The sequence below is a fragment of the Enhydra lutris genome, unplaced genomic scaffold (genome assembly GCF_002288905.1).
Source record: "Enhydra lutris kenyoni isolate GAN:26980312 unplaced genomic scaffold, ASM228890v2 scaffoldscaffold19, whole genome shotgun sequence".
Lineage (NCBI taxonomy): Eukaryota > Metazoa > Chordata > Mammalia > Carnivora > Mustelidae > Enhydra > Enhydra lutris.
Genome location: NW_019154103.1, coordinates 14,762,975 through 14,788,627, shown reverse-complemented (window position 1 = coordinate 14,788,627; position 25,653 = coordinate 14,762,975).

Here is a 25,653-nt window from a genome sequence, read left to right as displayed (position 1 = left end):
CGCGCACACACACACACACACACACACACACACACACACACACACACACGGGATTGGGGGAGGGGCAGAGGGAGAGTGAGAGAGAGAGAGAGAATCTCAAGCAGGCTCCTCACCTAGCACAGAGCGCCACCTGGGGCTTGACACAGAGCTCAGTGCAGGGCTCAGTCCCATAACCCAGAGATCATGACCTGAGCCTAAATTAAGAGTCGGAAGCTTAACCAGCTAGGCCACCCAGGAACCCCAAGGGAAACTATTTCTTTAAGCCAGCAGTGGCTGGTGAACTAGTATGTATTGTCTTCAGTGGAAAAGAGTTAGTCAACTTTTCCTTGTTTCATCCTGTAGGACAGAGGGAGGTAGTGACCATAAGCAGTAAGCAATAAATTCTGTTTAAAGAGGGCATGCCAATAAAGGTTTCCCCACAGTGAGGAAGCTGCTACCAGCTCGTTTTGAATGCTTAATGCTTTATTCTATTATGTTGTTTCTGGATGGCTTTCCTTCTTTTCCCACTCCTTGGGCCCCTCCTCTAGGGCTCAGTAACACGGTAGAGATGCTTTTTGACAGACAAGAGATAATCTTACACTTGACTTCCAATATCAAGGCATTTTAACCGGCACACTTTATATTGAATAATTCATGGGTATTCAAGCTTTAGTTCACTCCACAAAGAAAGTGCTTTCTCTTAGCAGCCACACTAGATATGAGCAGCTAATTCATTATTTAAAGAGATTAAGTATTAGCAACTGGTACTGGCTCTTCAGCGCTCTCTTTATTCCCTTTGCTCGTGTTATCCCCAGCCTCTCAGCTGCCTAGAACAGTTTTTAGATTGATTTTACCATATTTAAGTCTTTTTAAAAACAGATCTACCCCAAAACCTCACTATTTTCAGACTGCTTTGTCCTATTTTAAAAATGTAAAGCAATGTCTGTTAGAACTCTGTGAATCTCTGCAGGCTCGCAGGAATATATACAATTGCAACTCTTTTTGCTTTCAGTTAAGAAAATGTGGCAGGTGGGAGGAATGTAAGAAATCTGAGTTTGTTCAGATTTACAGACCACTTGCTGCAATAGGCCAAGGAAGGCTTGGGCATTTTAAACAGGTGGTGAAAGTGGATGAATTCTCAACTTTCAAGTATTGTTCCTCTGAAAGGAAAAGTCCCCATGGAGAACTGTCCTCTTTATATTTTGAGAGAAAATGAGAGGAAGAAGGGTTTGAAATGTCTGTTTCTCTTTTGTAGACAGATCCTCAGGTTGGATCTCATTCACCACAAATTTTCACTCTTTCATTACCAGTTAAGAAGAGAGAGGAAAATTTGTCAAGAGGTTATGAGGTTTCACTTTTTGTAAACCTTGCCAAAGGGTACCATAACAATGTAATCAGGTCTGGAATGGCAAAATAGTGAGAAACGTATATACACAGGCACACACACACTTATATGAGAAACTTTTTTAAAAAAGTGACTGATGCTGAAGAAATATATTTTCAGGATGTGAAATGAAAGAAAACATTGGATATCATGTTGCTTAAAGCAGTAATAAATGCTTCTCTTAATTTTATATTTTGGATTAGAGTTAGCCTTTTCTAGGAGTGTTTTAAAGCAGATATTCCATTAGAATGATAAAAATAAGTTGATGGTTTTATTTCTACTTTATATGGCCTGAACAAAACTGGATGCCTTTAAAACTAAGGAACCTCTAAACTTGTAGAGCTTTCCTTTTACATTTAAATTATTGAACGGTATGGATTGTAAATGAACTCCCTATACCTCTAGAATGCTCTTGAATTTCAGGTAACGTCTACTTTCTGGGTAGGGAATGTATTATGTGCATATTTCATTCATTCAAAAATTTTCTGAATTGGAATATTGTAAAGAAAATGGGAAAAGCATATAATAGATGATCAATAAAAAATGTATTTTTTGAATGCCTAAAACTTAAATAAGCCCAGATTTGGCCCATCCTGTGAAAAACCTTGCTTTGAAAGGGAGAAAAATGTGTCTGCATCAAAAAGCAATTGCCCTTTTATTGTGTTAAACACAAGGTCCTGTGCATTTACAAATATTCAAAAGCAAGATACTGTCCTGACCTCGTAACAGTCAATGTCTACACTAGCCTTAGAGCCATCAGGGAATAGAGAAGTAAGACATAGGAGACTAGAGGGTCACCAAAGTTGTTTCTTAATGTTAGATTCTACAAGCTCTTTCTTGTCTAGTATGCAAGGAGGAACCCCAGTTGGATATTTTTCACACAGAAGAGTACACAATGGTAAGTGGCTTGGGTTTTGAAGTTAAAATGACCTGTTTCTAAAATGTAGTTCTACCATGTAATAGCTGTTGCAACCTTGAGGAAATGGTGAACTCTCCCCAAGCTTCTTTTTCTCATCTGTAAAATGAGGACTTTAATAATATGTAACTGATAGGTATTAGAATTAATGAGATAATGTCTGAAAATTGCTTGCATAGTGCTGAGCACATAAGAAACATTCAGTAAACCTCTTTTCAAAAAGTGTTTTTGGAAAATTAACCTGGCACTGACATAGAAATTTAATTTGCAGTTGAGATTGTAGAAGTTTAGGAAATTGCTGCATTGTAAAAAATGGGGAGTTTTATGAAATGCTAATGTGTTTTGTCCTAATGTAAATAGGCATTCCAGATCAGTTGTGGCAAAAGGGAGAAAAAAACATTTTCATACTGATCTTGGACATAATTATCCGTAGATAACAAAAGAAACCTGCACAATATGATCTGGTAGCTACCACTTCCACTGGGGTGCTTTTACATGTCTTCGTTGAGGTAAAATATGTTTTAAAAGAAAAATAAATGTAGCTTTGTTCTTTGCAAAGTTTTATAAACATTTTGAAGTTTCTGTAAAAATTTGATAGTACATGTTATATGCTATGTATTGATTATTTTAAGCATTCAACTGAGAAAGAGATTGGAATTGAAAACTTTGTTTCTTGAATGGGAAAAAGGATTGGAGAATGAGGGCCCATCTATTATTATAACTTAGCTTTAAAAACTTATTTAGGAATCTGAATTGTGAAAGATTGAGACAGCATAGTTGGACAGAAACTGTCTTCTCCAAGAATCAGAATTTAAATTGTGAATCCCACATTTTAAGATTTATCTATCATGTCATTTGTCGCATAGAATCTATATCTTTCTTCTCCTGGATTTCTTCCAGAGACCTTTTTAAACAACATTACATTTTTCTAACACACATATACACACATACACATTTATAAACACAAAACTTTCAAATGTAGGTAGCCATGCCCACTTCCTCTGCATGATAGAATCTCAATAAAGAGACAAAGTAAGAAGACTAAAATACCATATATGTATAAAAAATTTATCAATCATTCTAAAACTTTATGAAAGTAAGCTATTTTTTCCCTTTGTAAGCAGGCTTACTTTAATATGGATTAAAAGTGCTGACAGCCAGTCTGGAGGACCAAATTGTGTTTGGCAGTTCTCATTTGCAATTAGCGAGGGAGACCATTCCTCAATGGTAGGGTCACCTAACCAATGCCAAGTTGAAGTCCACCCACTATTATTGAATGCTGACAACATGCCCTCCTTGTGCCATACGCTGGGAACTTAAATAGGAACTAATGCTGGAAACTCAAACATCAAGATGTTTTTGACTGAGGGCAGATACTAGAATATTTGTATTATTTTGGTGTGTGTAGCAAGTACTCTGTTGCTAATAATAGTCAAAGGCCTAAAGTTTGTGAATGACATGAATTTTTCATCTGTCTTAAAGGAGTCAATGTTTATGCACCACACCCAGTGCATAACAGTGAATTCTGGAATACTGAAAAGAATAACATAAAATAAAATGAAAAAAAAAATTTCCAAATGCCAAAAATAAATAAATAAATAAATAAATAAATAAATAAATGGAGTCAATGTTATTCCTCTAATGCTATCACTTGCACTCATGTACTTGTATGTATTTGGATATGATTTTGAGGAGGATGAGAGAAATCACGAGTAGAGCCACAACTATGCAGCAACCTCTAGCGACCAGCCATTAGTGCTCTATGACTAACAATTGTGTGCTTGGAGTGTTTTGTGGAATTTGTGAAGTATGACATTACAGTTGCTTTCATTGTCTTTATAATTTTACCCGTGAATACATTTTTAGTGAAAGGGTGAGACCAGATTAAACACCGGTGCTTAGAGTTTTATACAGTTAATTGTCTTATTGAGAATGATGTTCTTTACATAAAAATATGTTACAGCCTATACATTATATGTAGTAATAAAAATGAATAATATTTACTTATTAATATCCCTTAGTGTTACATAGTTGCTCAACTTATTAATGTTACTTGTTAAGTAGAATTCTAGAAAGTTCAAAATTCATATTTAAGAAATGTGGTTTAATATTACAGAAAATATTAGTCACTTATTTTTCCCTATAAAAACCATTTTGACACCTTTAAAAATATGATTTAATTTTCCTGTTTTATAAGTACTTTTTTGAATGCTATGCTAATGAAAATAAGGCATCCATATTATTTGGTTTATTTCCAGATTTTTTCACTTTTCTCTTTCCCACTGAATTGGGAATGTATGGCTCTTGTAAGCATTATCTGACATGTGGAATACAATGGGGAATAAAGAAAGTTGGGACGCAGTAGCCTAGTGGATTTCAATTCTACCTTTTCTCCAAGTGTGTGATTGTCCTATACAAACTGTTGCAACAAGGCCTGAGAGTTATTCAGCTTTCAGTTATTTGGCCAGCTACAAATCTTGTCTTTGATACTTTTAACCTGTCCATTTTCCAAACCTCAAATTTCCTGATTTTTATTATATTCCTTTTTCTGGGTTCAGATTGCCCACTTCTCTGGGCTACTAATATTAGGATTGAGAAAGTCTTTCCAATTATTGACCAGTTCTGTCCAGACAGGGTAAATGAGGACCCTTTCCAAATGCTCTTTGGAAATAGTTATATTTAATGCCTCAGATTTGATTTGTCAATCTTATTTCAATTGACTGCCTTACCATCTAAATTCCATATTTACGAGAAACTGAATTAGTATATATGGGGTTCAAGATTCAAGAGCAGTAAGATATTTCAAAGTTGCTACAAAGAACAGGTGTGTTTTAAAATAATATGAGCCTAACAGGGCTGAGAAAGCTGCATGTGTCTAGAACTAAGCAGACCCATAAAAAAATAAAGATTGTTACTGGCCAACTGTGGTGCCAACAAAAAGATTGTGAGTTTTAAAATCTAATCAAAATAAAACCTCAGAAATTATGTTATAAAGGAGGAAAAATAGAACTAAATCAATCATCTAAATTCTTTTGGTAATTTTTAAAGTACTACACTAATTTCCTCTCTGAAGACAAAAATAACAAGTAAACTCAACAAATAACAACTAGTTATAAGAACAAATGTCTTTAAGGTGACATCTTTTTGATTATTGATACTCTAGCTTCAGCCCATTATTAATTAGCTGATTTGGGTTTGAAAAGTACCTCTTTCCCTTTTACAACCTATAAATTTTTGCCACCTCAACTGTAGACAATTAAAAGAAGGGAAAACCATTTTTGTTTACTGTCCCACAGGTATCGTCTTTTAAACAGAAATTCAAACAAACCATGGATTCCAAAACACTTGAATCAAAACAGGGCCGTGTGTGGTATATTCAGCTTTTGTCTCTAAAACGTATGCTACTACCTACTAATTCAATTAATGTAGATAAGTTTTGGGTATTTTATCACTGATAAGCATTGTTTAATACAGTTAAAAGGTCTAAGAAAGCTGAGCTAGAATTACTTCAGAATTGCATAATTTCTTTAAAAAGATTTTATTTATTTATTTGACAGACAGAGATCACAAATAGGCAGAAAGGCAGGCAGAAAGAGAGGAGGAAGCAGGCTCCCTGCTACGCAGAGAGCCAGATACGGAGCTCGATCCCGGGACCCTGGGATCATGACCCGAGCCGAAGGCAGAGGCTTTAACCCACTGAACCACCCAGGCGCCCCAAGAATTGCATAATTTTGATGGCTGTTTTTGTGTCATTTAACTTTTTTTAAAGTTAAATTAACTATTATCCATCTTTTTCTTTTTAAAAAGATTTTATTTATTTATTTATTTGACAGAGCAAGCACAAGGGGAGTGTTGGGGGTTTGAGGGATGGGGCACCAGAAAGAGAGAGAGAAACAGACTCCCCACTGAGGAGGGAGCTTGATGTGGGTCTTGACCCCAGGACCTTGAAATCATGACCTGAGCTGAAGGCAGACACTTAACCAACTGAGCCACACAGGCGCCCTCTATTATCTATCTTGTCAGTAACAAATGATGTAGATATTGTAGAATACATATATGCAAATTAGTTGTACTGTGCTTTAGGAGGTATAACATGGATTTTTCTTGTTGATTATTATCTATTTAGAAGTTTTCCTTTATGATTATCAGTTAAAAAGCAATAACAGACCAAAATTAAAATTTGGCCATGTATAAACCATAAGATAAATTATTCTGAACGTGGGAAATCCAAAGTGATTTCTTCGGTGAAGTTGAGATACAACATGTAGAAAGAATTTTGTCAGACCCTAGGCAGCCATGCTACTAGAGTCCCAGGACTCAGATTATAAGAGAAGAAACACTTTGCCTTCCAGAAACATTTGTGCATGGGGAATACGGCAAATGAAGGCAGATGTAAGATAAAAACCTGAAGGATTTAACCCTTGAATTCTTCTGTTTAGTTTCTTCCAGTTCCTCAGAATGACTGAATACATCCTGAAATGTCTATCATCTATCCTTTATCTGTATATCTACCACAGAACTTTCAGTGTATACAAATACAAATTATTTGATATTGTCAGGACATACAGCATTTCATGTAAATTCATATATGACTTATCCACAGAACTGAAGCATAACTCTATGAGAATTGTACTTAAAAAAAATCAACAATTTGAGGAAAAATGTCTTCAAAGTAGTGAAATGTTTCTGGGCTTCCTTAAAAGAACGCGTAGGCCATAATTATTTCCCTCAAATTCAGAATTAGAAATGCTTTGGGTCCTCATACACTGAAGCTTGAGAGAGCCCCCCTCCCTGAGGAGTTTGTAAGCCTTTGGTATGTCTACTGTTACACTTTAGTTTGTTTCAACCACGCTTTCAATCTTTATTGTTGTCTATGAGCCTACGTTTCAAACAGCCCTGCTCTTTTCTCTACCATAATTTGTATATTCTGTACAACCTGAGGCTGAGAGTCTTTGCTTAACAGAATTTTCTCTACATACTGGACTCCAAGGAAACTCTCTGGGAGCTATTCTATGACTATAAAAATAAAAACTATTTTCATGTGTAGTATTATGACTGGACACTTAATGAAACCGTTTTGATCAGGGCTCCAAGAAACAAACACATATAAGTAAGATTTGGGCCCTTCTGGGATCGAATATGCAAATAGGTCACACTTTATTTTGTTAATGTTCTTTTTTTTTTTTTTTTAAAGATTTTATTTATTTATTTGATAGAGATCACAAGTAGGCAGAGAGGCAGGCAGAGAGAGAGAGAGAGAAGGGGAAGCAGGCTCCCCGCTGCGCAGAGAGCCCGATGCGGGGCTTGATCCCAGGACCCTGGGATCACGACCTGAGCCGAAGGCAGAGGCTTTAACCCACTGAGCCACCCAGGCGCCCCTATTTTGTTAATGTTCTTGAGAAAACATTGCTTATAGGCAATACGGGCAAATAGGGCATGATTAGAGTTGCTAAAACTCTAGAGATCTTTCTACTTAGCTTAATATACAGTATGAGAGACACAGAAATTCTGTTTTGAATTATTAAGCTATTACTTTTGAATTTTGTGTAGTCAGATTTCCCAGGGTTTCCATTTACTGTTTACTAAACTACTTATAAGAGTTCCTTCTAGAACCAGCAGAACTCAGCTCTGGCAGGGACCTGATAAAGTTCTAGCCCTGGATGCGAGTAGGAAGTAAAATCTCTTTGCATTCCTTCTTCCAGAGAGGATAGATAAACAAGGCCCATGAAAAAATGTATGTTCATCTTATTACTCTCTTTGAGAGGTTTGTTGGTCACCCCTCCCCCACTGCACTGCATTTTGAGAACCTAATACCAGCTACTAAAAGTTATGTTGTACTACAAAAAATAGAAGACCTTAAAAAAAACCCTCAGGTGTAGCTAGCATTCAAAATGCTAGATTAATGTAAAATTAATTTCAGTTGCATAAATATCTAAATAACTCTTGACCAACTGAGTTGTATTAGTTCCTTTAGATGATGTTCAAGGTATAGGAAGGCAAACGTGAACATAGATATTCATTTATCTCTATAAAATACTTTTGGCTTGAAATTATTAGCCTTTATGTCCAATTCAGATAGCTGGCTAGAGAACTCAAGATTCGAGACATCCCTTCTATTGTAGCATTTATTATTTTTTTTAAAAGATTATTTATTTATTTATTTGACAGAGAGAGAGAGAGAGATCACAAGTAGGCAGAGGCAGGCAGAGCGGGGTGGGGGGCAGGGAAGCAGGCTCCCTGCTGAGCAGAGAGCACGATTCGGGGCTGGATCCCAGGACCCTGAGATCATGACCTGAGCCGAAGGCAGAGGCTTTAACCCACTGAGCCATACAGGCATCCCCCACTGAGCCACCCAGGAGCCCCTCTCTCTCTGCTTTTAAGTAAAATAGCATTTCAGTCATTTGGGAAAACTGTGTATTTGAAAAAAATTCTTTTGAGAAATAGTTTTTGTCTCAGTAATTTCCAACTAACACATCAAACTGTACTAATAGATCTCACACATGTAATGGACTGTTGCCATCACAGTTCCTTAAATTGAAGGTAGAGGTTTGGAAGGAGCTCTGGAACTTGGCTCCAGAGTTTGGCTATCTTGCTTTCAGCCTATTGGTTTTTCGGCAGTACCTTCCCCAGCTCCACCCAATAAAAGTTTAGGGGAATGACTAGTTCTCCTTTCCTTTCCTTTTTCTTTTTTTAAAAAATGAAAGTTTGAGTGACAAACAACATTATATTAGTTTTAGGTGTACAACATAATGATTTGACATTTATATACATTACAAAAAGTCTGGTTACTGTTTCTCAACATACAAAGTTACAAAGAAAAATATTTTTTCTTGTAAACTCTTAAGATTTACTTACTTAGCAACTTTCATATTTACAATACAATGTTATTGACCAAAACTAGTCACCATGCCGTGCATTTCATCCCTATGACTTATTTTGTAACTGGAAGTTTGTACTCAACCATTTTACCCAACCCACCCATGCTCCTTCCCCTAGTAAACACCAGTCTAGTTTCTGTACCGATGAGTTTTGTTTTGTTTTAGGACTGTTTGTTCTATTTCTCTGAAAAATGCCACTGGAATTTTAATAGGGATTGCACTGAGTCTCTAGTGCTTTGGGTAATATGCACATTTTTTATAATATTAATTTTTCTCATCCATGAACATTGGCTATCTTTCCATTTATTTGTATTGCCTTCCAGCGTTTTCATCAGCATCTTATAGTTTTCAGTGTATAGGTCTTTCATCTCCATGGTTAAATTTAGTCCTAGGTATTTCCTTGTTTTTGATGCAATTGTAAATGGAATTGTTTTCTTAATTTCCACTTCTGATAGCTGTTAATTTATAAAACAATAGGGTTTTGTTTTTTTTTTTTGTATATTGATTTTGTACCCTACAACTTTATGGAATTATTAGTTCTGACAGTTTTTTTGGTGGGGTCCTAAATGTAAAATCATGCCATCTTCAAATATGATACTTTTTCTTTTTACTTATCAATTTGGAAGACTTTTATTTCTTTTCCTGCTTAATTTTTCTCTCTAGGACTTTTAATATTATATTGAGAAGAGTGGATATTCTTGTCTTATTCATGATTTTAGAGGAAAAGCTTTCAGCTTTTTGTTGTTTTGTGATATTAGTTTTCATCTGGTCATATGTGGCCTGTATTATGTTGAGGTATGTTTCATCTATACCCACTTTGTAAAGATTTTTATCATATATCTGAAATTAATGATGTAGTGTATGTTGGCTAATTGAATTTAAATTAAAGAAGAACTTTTATTATAAATGGATGTTGAATTTTGTCAAATGCTTCTTATGCATCTATTGAGAAGAGTGTATGATTTTTATCCTTCATTTGTTAATGTGTTACAACAGGATGATTGATTTGCAGGTGTTGAACCATCCTTGCTTCCTGAAGTTATTTCCTACTTGATCATGCTGTATGATGCCCTTAATGCATTGTTGAATTTAGTTTGCTATTTTGTTGAGGATTTTTGCATGTAGGCTCATTGGGGATATCGGCCTATAATTTTCTTTATTTGTGGTGTCCTTGTCTGGGTTTTGATATCAAGGTATGCTGGCCTTGAGTTTGGGAGCATCCCCTCCTCTTCAGTTTTTTGGAAGAGTTTGAGAATAATAGATATTAGCTCTTCTTTGAATGTTTGGTAGAATTCACCAGTGAAGCCATATGGTCCTGAGCTTTTATTTGTCAGGAGTTTTTTGATTACTTATGCCATCTCCTTACTGGTAATCAATCTATTCAGATTTTCTGTTTCTTTCCGATTCAGTCTTGGAAGATTGCATGTTTTGAGGAATTTATCCAGTTCTTCTAGGTTGTCCAGTTTATTGATGTGGTCTCTTATGATCCATTGTATTTCTTTGGTATTAGTTATAACTTCTCTCTTTTCATATCTGATTTTATTTTTGTGCCCTTTATTTTTTTCTAGTCTAGTTTAAGTTCTGTCAATTTTATTTATCTTTTCTAAGAACCAGCTCTTAGTTTCATTGAGCTTTTCTGTTTTTGTTCTTGTCTCCAGTCATTTATTTCACCTCTCATCTTTATTATTTCCTTCCTTCTACTGCCTTTGGGCTTTGTTATTCTTCTTCTAGTTCCTTTGAGTGTAAACTTAGATTGCTTGAGATTTTTCTTGTTTCTTGAAATAGGCCTGGGTCATAAATATTCTTCTTAGAACTGCTTTTACTGAATCCCAAGCATTTTGGACCATTGTGTTTTCACTTTCATTTGTCTCAAGCTGTTTTTTAAATTTCTTCTTTCATTTGTTTATTGACTCATTGTGAGGCAAGGCATTCACCCATTGCCTTGGCAGGAGTGGGGCATGACAGAAGCACATTGGGGAGCACTAGCAGGTTATTACAAGGGTGCAAAAATGGTTCCCACCAGTGCCAGCACTAGTAAGGTAGAGAGAAAATGTGAAAATGGTGCCTGATAACACCCCCATCTCTGTGGAGAATTTCAACAGGCTTTTGCCCCTCTGGCAGATGCTTTAAGATTAGCAAATGAATCTTCTTCACATATGGTCTTGGCATTTTTCCAGCTGCTGGTTTTGCACTGGGTCCAAGGGTTATTGGGTTTGCTCAGGAGCCCTTTAAGATCATAATCTCCATTCTCTACAGCCTTATGGTTCTCCTGGTGTAAGCCCTGTTGGTTTTAAAAGCCAAACATTTTGGAGGTTCATCTCTCTGGTACAGGTCCCAAGTGTTGGGGTGCCTGATGTGGAGCATAAAACCCTCACTCCTCAGGGTGGAGTTCCATATTTGTGAGACCACCCCACCCCACCCTGCCTCCCACCCAAGACCTTCTAAGCCAGGGTACACATACAGAGACCACACAGGAGACATGCCCTTTGAACACCCTAGGAGGGGTTGAATTTCTGAGACCCATGGGTCTAAAACAATCAGCCTAATAGTTCAAGAGACAACAAAGAACTAGGGAAGGTTAAGCAATAAAGATCATCTCACTGCACAGTTTATGAGACTTCAGTAAGGACCCGATGGTGGGTCACTGTGTTAGGAGTGAGCTTTTGGCAAGACAATCTCTCACTGTCCTACCATCTTGATCTGACCCTTATTCTTTGTTGTGGAGTAGCTGTTAACTAGTTCTCAGATTCTTTCCATAGGTAATTGTTCCACATGTAGCTATAAATTTGTTGTGTCCATGGGAAAAAGTGAGTTCAGGATTTTTCTATTCTACCACCTTAAACTGCCTCACCTTTTAATTAAAAAAAAAAAAAAAGGTAGAGAGGACCCCTCCTTTATGTTGCCACTTGGAAATTTTCACTTTCTTACCATTTTTACACTCTGTGTTCTTATCCAAATCCATTTTAATTCTTTGTGCTTTAACTGAGTCCTTTCTGGTCCTCCAAAGAAACAGGGGAAAGCTGCTCTGAATCACTGATAGCACAGCTCTCCATGCAATTGATGACTTTTGGCTCATGGCTCATTTGCTGTGACAGAAGCAATGTGTGACTCATCAGGGGCTGCTCTTGAGTCAGTGAGTGATAAGACAACTGGCTGTATCTCTAAAATACTCCTCAAGTCTGACTCTCACACTCACTGGCTTAAAAGTGCAAGAATTAAGAACACAGGAAAAGATTTTTGTCCTCATTTGAATCTTCAGATGATTTCATTTTCAGTTTAACACCCCAAACTCAAATTTCTAAAAGTTCAAACCACTTGCTTCCTGATACATAAAGGTGACTTCTAAATAGTATTGCATTTACTATGGAGGGATAGGCAGTGCCACATGATGAGTGGTATGAGGAATTCCAGGAAAATCCTTCTATCAATATCAAGTCATCAGAACCAGAAATTCCTTGGGAAGGAGCAGAGATTAGTGAGAAGAGTGCTGGAGCCACACAGCCCTGGACTTGAATTTCTGCTCTTCCACATAATAGCAATGGGCATGTGGAAAGAAAAAGGTTGGAGATAATAGAGCTAAGGTACTAAGGACTGTGTGGGGGGGTGGTGGGAAACAACATGTGCCAACCTGGAAGACCTTGGATATATATATGTGTGTATATTGGAGAAAGTTGGGTAACATGAGATCATACAAAAGATAAGGTGAGATAACTCCAAACACAAATACCAAATACTTTCATAATGGTAACAGTAAAATATAAGGTGAGAGAAAAATTTCAAAGTTTACCTAGCTAAATTTGTTGATACTCAAATGCAGTTAATTAGATTTATTCATTCTCTCACCCTCTCTCCATATATATATTAATTTATCATATATATCATATTACATGTAAAAATCAATCAATCTATCTATCTATCTTTCTGTCTCCTCTGAGCCTGTTGTTGCACACCAGATATGGTGTTAGCCATTGGGAATTCAAAGGCAACAAACTACAGTCTTAGTACCTTACATTTGTACACCACTTTGTATCTTTCAAGGTATTTTCACATGTATTAGCTCATTCTGTGTTCTTAGACAGAGAGATAATTAGTTTTGCTAGGTCATAAGAGTCTGCAGGGGAATGTTGTAAAGAGTCATGCCCTGTATCTTGGTCTGGCACCTTTCCATGTGACTTTGGAAAGAGTATGGGACTATAAAGTCTAGAGAAACCTTGACTGCCACAGGCAAGAACTTTTGGGTCCTAGAAGTTATAAATTATGCAACCTCATGAGTGTTGAAAGAGAAGGTATCTCCATTTATCTCTTTCCTGTAATGTCCTGTGTCCTGGGAAGACAGTACTGTTCCCTTGCAGAAATGCTAGGATATCTGTGAGCCCATTTGCAGAATCATGTTAGTTGCATGGGCTCCCAGTGGGGGTTGTATAGCTAACTCTCCAGAACAATTATGAGGCCTACTCTCATTCCAGGTGGTAAAATCAGGATCTTTTAAAGCACTTCTTTGGACAGGTTATAATATAGGATCACAGGGTGAATGAGGATTTACATTCTTAAAACAAGCTAGATAGATACTCAGGAAGGCATTTTTCCAAATGAAGGGGAAATGCAGAAACAAATTTTGAAAAAATGTCATCAGAGATATAATCCATTATCATTAAATATAGATAGACAATATAGAATGCAATTAATGTTATTTTTGATTCCTGGCAGAACTTGAGATGGTGGTTTGTCTGACTGCTATAGGACATCAGTGAGTGGGACTGGGCCTCATTAGGCAGGTGAAAGGAAGAACAAAAACTGCCAACACAACAAATGGAGCCCCTTGGTGCAGACAGTTAATGCATTTTGTCATATTATAGTAGAAACTGTAGATCTCCCTGGTCATGATGAGAATAGGGAAAACAGAACTCCCAGCTAAGATGTTTAAGGACCTAAGTGGTTGTGAGTTTATGAGACTTCAGTAAGGAATGATCTTTGGAATATAGCCATTAAAATTGAGTTTCATTTGAGCACAAACAGGTTCAAACAATAAAGGTTGGTGAAACCTTTATTTCAAGTACATTGTGGAAAATTTCAGAGCAAATCAAATTTAAGTTAGCAGTATTTATTTAATTTAGTTTAAGAGCTAAAAAAACCTGTATCATATATTACTAGGTAAGATAAACCCTCTCTTTAACCTCCTTCAATGGCTTCTCAGTGCTCTGAGGGAAAAACCTTACTTTGTATTATGGCCTCTGTATTAGGTCTTGGCCATCCCAGTCTTGTTTCAATTCCTTAACATGACAGTCCCCTTCTGGCTTTAGAGGATCATCTTCTCAATCTCTTTTCAATCTATGTGATGCACCATTTTTCAAATTTTTGCTTAAATATCACCTCTTTGGGAAAATGTTATTGACTAAACTAGATCCTCCCCCTCACCTCTCCTGCTGCTTCTGTTATTCTTATTTTAATCCCATTTGCTTAGGATTTTTACTATTTTGTTAATTTTTTTTGCATATTTTACTTGCTTTTCATACCAGAATATAATATCCATGAGAGGGGGCGCCTGGGTGGCTCAGTGGGTTAAAGCCTCTGCCTTTGGCTCAGGTCATGATCCCAGGGGTCCTGGGATCGAGCCCTGCATCCGGCCCTCTGCTCCGCAGGGAGCCTGCTTCCTCCCCCTTCTCTCTGCCTGCCTCTCTGCCTACTTGTGATCTCTGTCTGTCAAATAAATAAATAAAATCTTTAAAAATAATAATAATAATAATATCCATGAGAAAAAATGCTGTGTTTGTTTCCCACACCATGGTATTTCTGGTGTCTAGTAGAGTAACTAGTAAGATAGACACCCAATACATGATTGATAAAGAAATGAATGAAGAATGTCAGTTATTCATATTAAATTTAAAACATTACAAGAATACAGGGGACCTAATTTCTGTAATTTCTTTCATTGGCTGTAGTTAAAGCAGACAGAGTTAGAGGAGGTGGGCTAGGCCAAAAATCGTTCTTCGTGCACATTGCAATTAATATGGTGCTGGTGTTCATACTGATATGTTTAATAAAGCTATCACCACAAAAACTCTGAGGAAGTGTGGGAGCTGATTTAAAAACAAAAACAAGAACATATATTGCTACTTTAGATGCACAGGGTCTGTTACAATAAATTACTTTAAGTCCAGAAAGAAACCGTGTTTATCTACTGCAGGTGTCATTTCTCCTTAGTTCACTGGAATACTTGAGAAAATGAAGAGTAATAGTGTGTAGAAAGCACCCCATCTGGATCTAATTTTGCTGTAGAAAGTCTTTGCTCTACATGATAAGCATTGGCAATACAGTGATGAAGGGAGACAGGTTTCTTTGCTTCATGGAGCTTATAGTCTCAATTAAAAAAAAAAAAAGATTTTATTTATTTGACACAGAGAGATTGCAAGTAGGCAGAGAGGCAGGCAAAGAGAGAGCGGAAGCAGGCTCCCTGCTGAGCAGAGAGCCCCATGCAGATCTTGATCCCAGGACCCTGAGATCATGACCTGAGCCAAAGGCAGAGGCCTTAACCCACTGAGCCACCCAGGCGCCCCATTATAGTCTCAATTTTTATTGGGATTTTTTTCTTAAGCCTTTATCAGTTGCCAAATTGGGCAATATTTTATGAGACATAAAATGCTCTGTGAATGTCTGTGGTCAATTCTGAGTGAGTATCTTTAAGCATTTCTAGTCTAATATCTCTCCCTACTTTTCTTCAGTGTTTGCCTTTGTCCTCTTGTTCTAATGCTACATGTTTAGTAACATTTTAATAGAAAGTCAACATTTAGGGGAAAATGGACTCTGAAAGAACAGAATTCTTATTTCCAGCATTTTTTTTTTTTAAACTGGAGAACTAGAATAGTTATGTGACATTATATCTTGGGGAAAAATGACTCTGGTGCAATTTTTTTGCATTAATATGTCTCCCTTCCCCCGCATTAGTGTGAAGCACCCACATTTCAAACAACCACAAAAATAAAGCAAAAGCCACTTTATTTTTTACATTCTGAATGCAGTATATATCCTATAACTTAAACCTGTTGATACTGCCACATAGAAATCACTCAGTATGATTTTATTTTCATGCCCTGTATTTAAAAATAGAATATGCTGAACATATCATTATAAGATCACTTATTAAAACGTTTTTTAATTTATTATAGCCTCCAGGAATTTTGAGATATGAAAGATATTTTTATTCTTTAACAATACACTCATTTTTTTGCTTTTCATGGTTTTCCTTCCACATATAATTTCATATTTTCAGTATATTACTAATACTGCCTACAAGTGTTCCTCTTTTTTTTACTTCATATTTATTTTTAGCGTGTGATTTTTAGATACTAAGTAGCCAAGTATGTTATGTTGTCCTTAAAGTAAGAGTAAGCTCTTTTTTTTTTTTTTTAAGATATATTTTTTGAGAGAGAGTGTGTGAGCTGAGTGTGTGTGGGGGGAGGGAATGGAAGGGGCAGAAGGAGAAGGAGAGAATCTCAAGCAGGCTTTCTGATAGGTGCAGAGCCCCTATAGGGGCTTGATCTCAAGACCTTGAGATCATGACCTGAGCTTAAATCAAGAGTCCAGTGCTTAACCAACTGTGCCACCCAGGTGCCCCAAATAAGAGTAAAGTCTCGAATGAAGGCATGAAATACTTTTTTGATTGAAGTATACAGAATTAAAAACATGAATTTTGTTACATTAATTTTGTTTCCTTGGAGATGTTTATATATTTACTTTTTCTGGTAAAATTGTATTCTGGAGAGTTGAGTTCATTAGATAGACAAGTTCATTAGATAGACAATACAGGAGTCACATAACTATATTTTAGCTCTCTGCTTTGCCTGATTTTTGTTCCTAATCATTTGAGATCAAAATCAGCTCTAATCCTTTTATTTATCTCTCATGTGAATGATTCCAAATAATGTCTGAAAAGGTGGTACATGAAACCAGGAATACACTCTTTGGTAGTCCTCCAAAATTAAGCAAATCATCTTTGCTTTGCTGCTTTTCTGGATGTATAAATAAAAGTAAAAAGAAAAAAAGACAATTTTAGAACTTTTCAACAATGTGAATATATAGTTAATGCTACTGAACTGTACACTTAAAAATGTAAGATGGTAAATTTTATCTTATTTGCATTTTACTATAATTAAAAAAAGAAAAAGGAATGACAAAATTAAAAAAAAGGAAAAAAGAAAAGGAAGAAGAGAAAATCACTTGAAAGTTGTCATGATATTCCACTCCAGGAACCACTCAAAAAATAAATAAAAAAATAAAGCCAGCACATTCCAGAGATATGTCAGCATTGCCTCAGGAAGACAAGAATAAGGAAAAACTAATAATGAAAATAGCCTGCAAACAAGACAACCCTAATTATTTAATTATGGAATTTAGAATAATGCCTTAACTACATTATTCTGAATAACTATCAAGACAGTAGCAATTATTTAACCATAGTGTCCAGAATTGTATTATTATAGTATTTCAGTGATTTGGAAGTTTATAAAAAGCTGTACAATACATAAAATTTTGTAAGGACTTCTTTCTCCTACAGGTTTAATGGGAGAATAACACAATTAAGTTTAAAAGGAGAGAAGGAAGTTATTGGAAAAAGAAAGGGTGAAATGTTACTGCAGAACATTTAATTCTTGATTCTTCTTGCTGCCAGTAGGAGCATTAATGTTACAATAAGGAAAGTCTTTAAAAAAGATAAAATGACTATTAGAGAATTAGGAATAGTTTTTGAAAGGGAGTTTGAGTCATACCAAAATAAAAAAAAAATTCCCTTTCCTACATTAAATCCTTTTTTAAAAACTTCTAATTTTCAAGTATTTCCAGACTTACAAAACTCTTAGAAAAGTGTATAAAGCGTTCCTTCACTCATCTTCACCATATAATAACATCTCACATAAACATAATACAAAGGTCAAAGCCTGAGGACTAACTCTGATATGGCTCCTTAGTCAATTCTAATTGGCCATTTTCTCAGTCATACTTTTCCATTTGTGATCTTGACATCTTGAAAGAGTGCTAGCCAGTATTTGGCAGAATTAATCTACTTCAGATTGAGTCAGTCTGATGTTATCTCATACTAAAGTTGATCTATTGCATTTTTGCCAAAAATAGTGGAGAAATGATTTTGCGCCCTTCTCCATGCATCATGTCAGAACACCCTCTTAAAGTTCTGATACCATTTCCCCTAGGCCAGCCCTGGTTACTTTTTTTTGGAGAATGGTGTTTGAGGGGAAAAAAAAATGTGGTGTTAGGCATGTTCATTACTATTGGGTAGTCATTCTTCTAGACACTGTCTTTCTTTTTTTTTTTTTAAGATTTTATTTATTTGAGAAAGAGCATGATACAGAGCAGAGAGCACAAGTGAGGAGGTTGGGGGAGGGGCAGAGGGAGAAGGAGAAGCAGATTCCCTGCTGAGCAGGGAGCCAGATGCAGGGCTTCATCCCAGGACCCTGAGGCCATGATCTGAGCTGAAGACAGTTGCTTAACTGACTGAGCCCACCCAGGCGCCCGTCTTCTAGACACTCCTAGTGGACAGAACTAGGAAAAACACATACGCACATATACATATTCACACAGATGAACATAAATATATGAAAAAAAAATATATCCACACACATACACATGCATGCATGCATCATACACATTTATATCTATTTCTAGATATACCTGTATTAAACAACAGCAGCAACAACAGAGTTTATACTGATTAATCCAATTTTAATTCAAACTCCAGTCCATTCTAGCCTTCTTTTTTATTCTATTTATTAATCTTTACTCTGACAACGAGATAGCTGTCTCTCATACCACAACATATTTGTCTGCCAAATCCTAGATGGCACATAAGGTAGTTTCACAATTGTTAATCTTATACTCCTATGAAAAATAAAGTTATTACTTAGAGTAAATATTTGTGCTTCTGCTCTAGCAGTATATATAGTCAAAGTATTGCTTTTTTTTTTTAAGATTTTATTTATTTATTTGACAGACAGAGATCACAAGTAGGCAGAGAGGCAGGCAGAGAGAGATAGGAGGAAGCAGACTCCCCACGGAGCAGAGAGCCCGACGTGGGGCTCGATCCCAGGACCCCGGGATCATGACCTGAGCCGAAGGCAGAGGCTTTAACCCACTGAGCCACTCAGGGGCCCAAAGTATTGCTTTATACAATACTTAAGCTAGCTATCCCAACTCCAATAAATTTAATACATTATTTCATATCAAATAGAAGAATTGCATTTTGAGCAAGAAAAACACCATGTGACTGATGTAAAAACAGTGAATGTGCCTGAGTGGTTGGGGCTGTAGCAAGATCTTTTATATATTTTTTTTGGTTTTTAATTTTTTTAATCTACTCTAGTGTCTATATTAGATTCAATTTGGACAAAATGTAAGCTCTAGTGACCAAAAATAACATTTTCTTATTATTTTTTATTTTTATTCATGTGATTTGGAAAGATATTTTACAGATTAACTTGGAGAACTGTGGCAGAAAGCAGGTATACCACTTATGTATTTTTAACATGTGCTTCTTTTTAATGTGAAAGTAATAAATTCTCATAAGATGGATAAAGAAAAACAGTAGAGATGACAGTCAAAATCATTTGTTACCTCATTATCTAGAGATAACCACTGTTAAAATCCCAGTGCATTTGCTTCACTTTTAAATATGGGTATATGAAAAGCTACATGTATAGCTTTTAATCCTTCTCTTTTCACTTCTATTTACATTGTAAGCATTTTCCTTGCCACTAAATATTCTTCAAAAAACATGATTTTCATGATTTTTCATGAATATTTTTCCATCAAATTCCATAATTTATCTAGCTATCCTCCAAATGTTGGTGATTTAGGCAGTTCCCAATTTTTGTGCTCTTGCAAAAAGAACTTCATTGAGTGTTTTGACCCTGTTATAAAAATTATATATATTTGATGGTGAATGAAGGGTTAGTGGAATTAAAATGTAGTAAACACAATTTAAATGATGCTTAGAACCTCTTAAGGAGAAAACAAGTGGCAAGACTTTTTTGAATGAATAGAAGAAACTGAGGAAAGTGGAAAAGACAAATTCACACCAGATGAAATATACAGGAAGGTTCTTCTGTACTGAGACAATGGGTGGTAAAATGTATTGAACCTTACCACCAACTTTCTGTGAAAGAAATTTTACTGGGTCTATCAGGGTTTGCTATATAACAAACCATTTCAAAATTGAGTTGCTTAAAACATCACACTTTAAAATTTTTTCCATAATTCTGTGTAGTAGTAGGGCAGTTTTTCTCATCTGAGATGGCTTGGACTTGGAATAGATGGTCTAGGATTCCTTTTGGAATCATCTTTGGAGCTTCTTAGGAAAAAATCTGATGTGTGAACTTAAGATCCAAAGGTTCTTTTTTTTTTTTTTTTTAAAGATTTTCTTTATTTATTTGATAGAGAGAGAGCAGGGGAGAGCACAGGCAGGGAGAGGGGAAGAGGGAGAGGGAGAAGCAGCCCCCCCCCCCCCCCCCCAGTGAGCTGGGAGCCTCATGTGAGGCTCCATCCCAGGTCCTTGGGATCATGAGCTGAGCAGAAGGCAGTTGCTTAACTGACTGAGCCACCTACGCGCCCTAGTCTAAAGGTTCTGATTCAGTAGGCTGCAGCCAGATCTAAGAATCTTAACACCCTAAGTACCCTTAGGATTTTCTGATGCAGATAGGCTAGATTTTGAGAAAACTCTGCTAGGTTATGACTCAGTGTATTACAAAAGCATAAGGGAAATTCATGAAATACATGTGGATAAGAGATGCAACAATTTAAAAGTTGATATCCTAATTTAAAAAGAATAGGTTGTGTCCATTGCATGCTTTTATTAAAGAATTCCTTCCCTCTTTTCATTTGTTGTGGCTGGCACTTCTGTACTGTAAGATGGGCTAGACTGAGGAAGCCTTGAATCTAGAGAGTGGAAGTGGTTGAGAATTGAGCAAAAACCAGGAGTCCAAACTCAAGAGCAAGACCAGAGTTCTAATTGTTGTTTTGGGGAAGTGCACATGGATTTAAAGCACCAAGAAAAAATTCCAAAATCAAAATACAAACAAACAGACACATACAGATGAAGCTACTATTAACCCAAGGATTGCATGGGTTCCAGATATGACATACAGAAACAAGAGAAAAAGAAAAGATGATGGATAGTGATCTAAGCATTAAAAATGCTAGATTAAGGTTTATAGGTAGATGTGAGGAATGCAGTTGGTAGGGTATCAGGATTAAGGGTTAGAAAATCCAGTAATTTGTGGAATGTAATTCAGATTGGAGAGTTAGTTCTGGAATACCAAGGGTGGAGTCATCCTGTGACTTATTTTTTTTTTCAGTTTCCAGACATAAAGGAGAATATGTTATATGATTCTGTTTTATGAAGTTCAAAAAGCAGGCAGAACTTAACCTATTATAATAGAAGTCAGAACCTTGCTCATCTTTGGTGTATGAGGGGGAGTGGCAATGACGGGGAAGATGCAAGAAGAGGCAAGAGGCTTCTGTGGTGTTAAATAGTATTTTACATTTTGATCTGGATGGATGTTCCATAGACATAGCCATATGTTTTTCAAAATTTAATTGGCCTGTACAGTTAAGATTTATGCACTTTATGTTATATCTCAATAAAAAGTAAAAATTAAATGCATGAAAGAGGCTTTTAAAAATATACTTCTAGACACTGTCAAAGGAGGGAAGCTTAGGTCATTTAAATGAGGAAAAAAACACAGCTTCTGATTTTGTCAGTGAAGAAACTGAGGAAAGTGGAAAGAACAAATTCACACTGGATGACATACACAAGAAGTTTCTTCTGCACTGAGAGAATGCGTGGTAAAATGTATTGACCCTTATCACAATTTCTGTGAAAGAAATTTTACTCAGCCTATCAGTTTTTGCTGTGTGACAAAATTCTTCTTTTTTTTTTTTTTGGATGAAAGGTATTATATCTTCATGGATTCATATTATATATTACTAGAATGAGGCAAGTTTTGTACCCCTTCTATTCCTGTTTTTTGTTTTTGTAGTTGAAAATATTGATAAATATTTTCACCTAAATAAGTAGGTGGAAAAATTTTTATGGTGTTGTCACTTTTTTAAGTTCTTTATCAGTCTTATGTCAAAAATTATATGGGGATATATGATTAAAATTATATTTCAGTTGTCAACTTGATAAAGATCTCCTTCAATTTCCTTGTAAGCAAAGGATTAGAAGTCATTTGTCTTGCAAAAGAATTTATTATCCAGTTATTAGTCATATATTTGTCAACAACATAAAGGCTTTCCCAAGCCTTTTCAAGTAATAGTCATTCCTATTACTTTTTCACATAAAGACACCTTGCTTAACTCAATATACTCTGAAAAGGTTGGTGAAATAAAAATATCATTTATTTTAATATGTTTATGCCAATGTAATTTATGATAAAGCACTTTTTTCTTATAAAGAATCTTATATTTATTTCTATCAAAACTTGTTATAGATTTAACCCTTTCAGCTCATGGAAAATGTTCATCTTAAACCTAATTGGAAAGTTCAGTTTCATTGTCAAATAAATCAGCCAAGGCAAGTTGACACAGAATGTCTAACTTCATTTTTTAAATTTACAAAACACTGATATTTTTCTCAGATAACCACATCGCTTTGGATTTCCAGAAGTGATTCTGATGGGTAAAGCAGGGTCTTAACATGAATTTGCTAGTAAGGTGGCTGCACCTTTAATATTTTGTGCCTGTGTGCCCACAGGGCTCTCCCTCAGGGGTAGTGTCAATGGGCAGTGAAGGGGCAAGATGGAGTAGGCAACAAAAATTGTCTTCAATCAGGCTACCCTACTCAGAATTTATCTAAATTCAAATGATTCCAAAGTGGGCCAAATTGCTGTCTTTAATTTCACTTTTAGCCCTTACTGGAAATAGGTATACTATAAGGAAGGACACAAAGCTATGGCATGTATATATTGTGCCTTGATTTAAGAAGTCTTCACAGATATCAGTGTTTCAAATTGTTCCTTTGATGGATGCCAGGGAAATGTACACTTCAGTGCAATGCACCATTGTGAGGTTCTAGATGGATAAAAAAAAAAATACGCTTTTTCTTTTCAAAGTGGGAGAAGAGTGAATATCAAAAGGCAAGTGGGAGAGGAGAGTATGTTTGATTCCTGGGCAGATTAATCTAACAATGGGCTATTTATTTCCTGTTTGAAGGTAATGTATGTATATGCACAAACATAGATATGTGTATAACATGTATGAAAAAAAGTAACTGAGATGATTTTTGTTGGCCTTTTATTTTTAGTAGTTAAATTTGGCAGATGAAAGACAAAGCTTTGTTATTTTACTATTACTTTAAATGGATGAGGAGGCGTGCATTTACTTATATTTACTTTTTTAAAATTTACCTATCCTTTCAATTGTTAAAAAGATTTTATATTTTTAGAGCAGTTATAGGTTCACATTAAAATTGAGAGAAAGCTACAGAGATTTCCTATGTACCCCTATCCCCATATATGCAGAGCTTCCTCCATTATCAACATTCCCCACCAGAGTGGTACATTTGTTACAACTGATGAACTTAGGATGACATACCATTTTCCCTTAAAGTTTTTAGTTTACATTATGGTTCACTTGGTGTTGTGCATTATGTGAGTTTGGGCAAATGTACAATGACATATATCCACTGTTCTAATATCATACAGAATATTTTCACTGCCCTAAAAGTCGCTGTGTTTTGTCTACTTTTCCCTCCTGATCCTCCCACCCCTCCACCTCACAACTACTGATCTTTTTACTGTCTTCATAGTTTTGCACTGCCTTTCAATTTTGTATGGGCCAGAAAATCATAGGATGCTATAAGATTTCAACAGATCTGAAAGTTAGGAGAATGCCTTGCAGAGTTAAAATTAAAAATCCTGTCTTTTCTGGAAAGGTTACCTACTGTCTAGCTAGAGAATAAGATAGGAGAATTCATAGAAATAGAATCTCTTTGAAACTTAAATCAGGAAATCCAAATGGATTGGGTATAGTACTTTAAAGAATTTAGGTTATGAATAAAAGGAGAAGAGTACAATGCAACTTTTGCCCTTTTTTATTTAAATTAATACAAAGTCTTAGTTCCATGCTTGATTGGAGGAAAAGAATAAAGTGTCAGAAGGAGACAATGAAATATTTGTATGAAAACATGGGCTATTAATTTAAATGCATGATGCTATTTTTAAAAATATGCTAGTTTAAAGGTTATACAAGTTCATTTAAAAATTAGGAAAAGAGCAAAAAGAAGAAATAAATATTACTCATAATTATAATATTTAGAAACAGTCATATAATACCTTTTTTTTAGTTATTTGTCCATGCATATGTATTTTGGTATAGTTGAAATTATATTGCATTTATAATGTGGTTTTAACACCTGTCACTTTTAATATTTTATCATTTAACTAAAAATTCCAGAACCCTAATTTTAATGAATCTGTGGTATTTCATCATATAGATGTATTATAAATTAAGGCATTCTCTAGAAGCTGAAAAACGTAAGGAGCCATATTTTCTCCTAGAGCCTCCAGAAAGGAGTGCAGCCTTGCTGACACCTTCATTTTTAGATCAGTGAGATGTGTCAGAATTCTGTTGTTTTAACTCACTAAGTTCATGGGGGTTTGTCACAGCAGCAATAGCAAACTAATACATAGACACGTGTTTTTTTTGTGATTCACTATGGTCTGGAATATTAAAAACCTGCCTTTATTCATAAAATCTGCCTTATTATCATTCAAATTTCAGGTGCTTTTTGCCAAAACACTAATTAAAATATTTACTACAATTAGTTTTTTTCTCCACTGACCTTAGTAATATATTTTTTTAAAGATTTATTTATTTATTTGACAGACAGAGATCACAAGTAGGCAGAGAGGCAGGCAGAGAGGGGTGGGGGGAAGTAGGCTCCCCTCTGAGGAGAGAGCCCGATGTGGGGCTTGATCCCAGGACCCTGGGATCATGACCTGAGCTGAAGGCAGAAGTTTTAACCCACTGAGCCACCCAGGTGCCCTTGACCTTAGTAATATTAAACTGATGTTTATTTATTAACGTCGCTTTACATTTTGCATGCACATTATTTATGATTTTCATTTTATGTACTGATCAAAATCCATTACCTTTATTACTTTAGTTACCATTTCTGGGATTGGCTCACAGCCCTAATTTTATTCCTTTCCATTTTTACTGCATAGAATTGGAGAGCAGTAACTCAAAAAACATAGATTAATACTAATACTTTTCTCCTCCAGTGAATCAGCCCAAATTATTTTTTTATATAAATATTTCCATTTAAAAAGCTGTGATGTTTGGGGGGAGGAGTCAAGATGGCGGAGAAGTAGCAGGCTGAGACTACTTCAGGTAGCGGGAGATCAGCTAGATAGCTTATCTAAAGATTGCAAACACCTACAAATCCAACGGGAGATTGAAGAGAAGAAGAACAGCAACTCTAGAAACAGAAA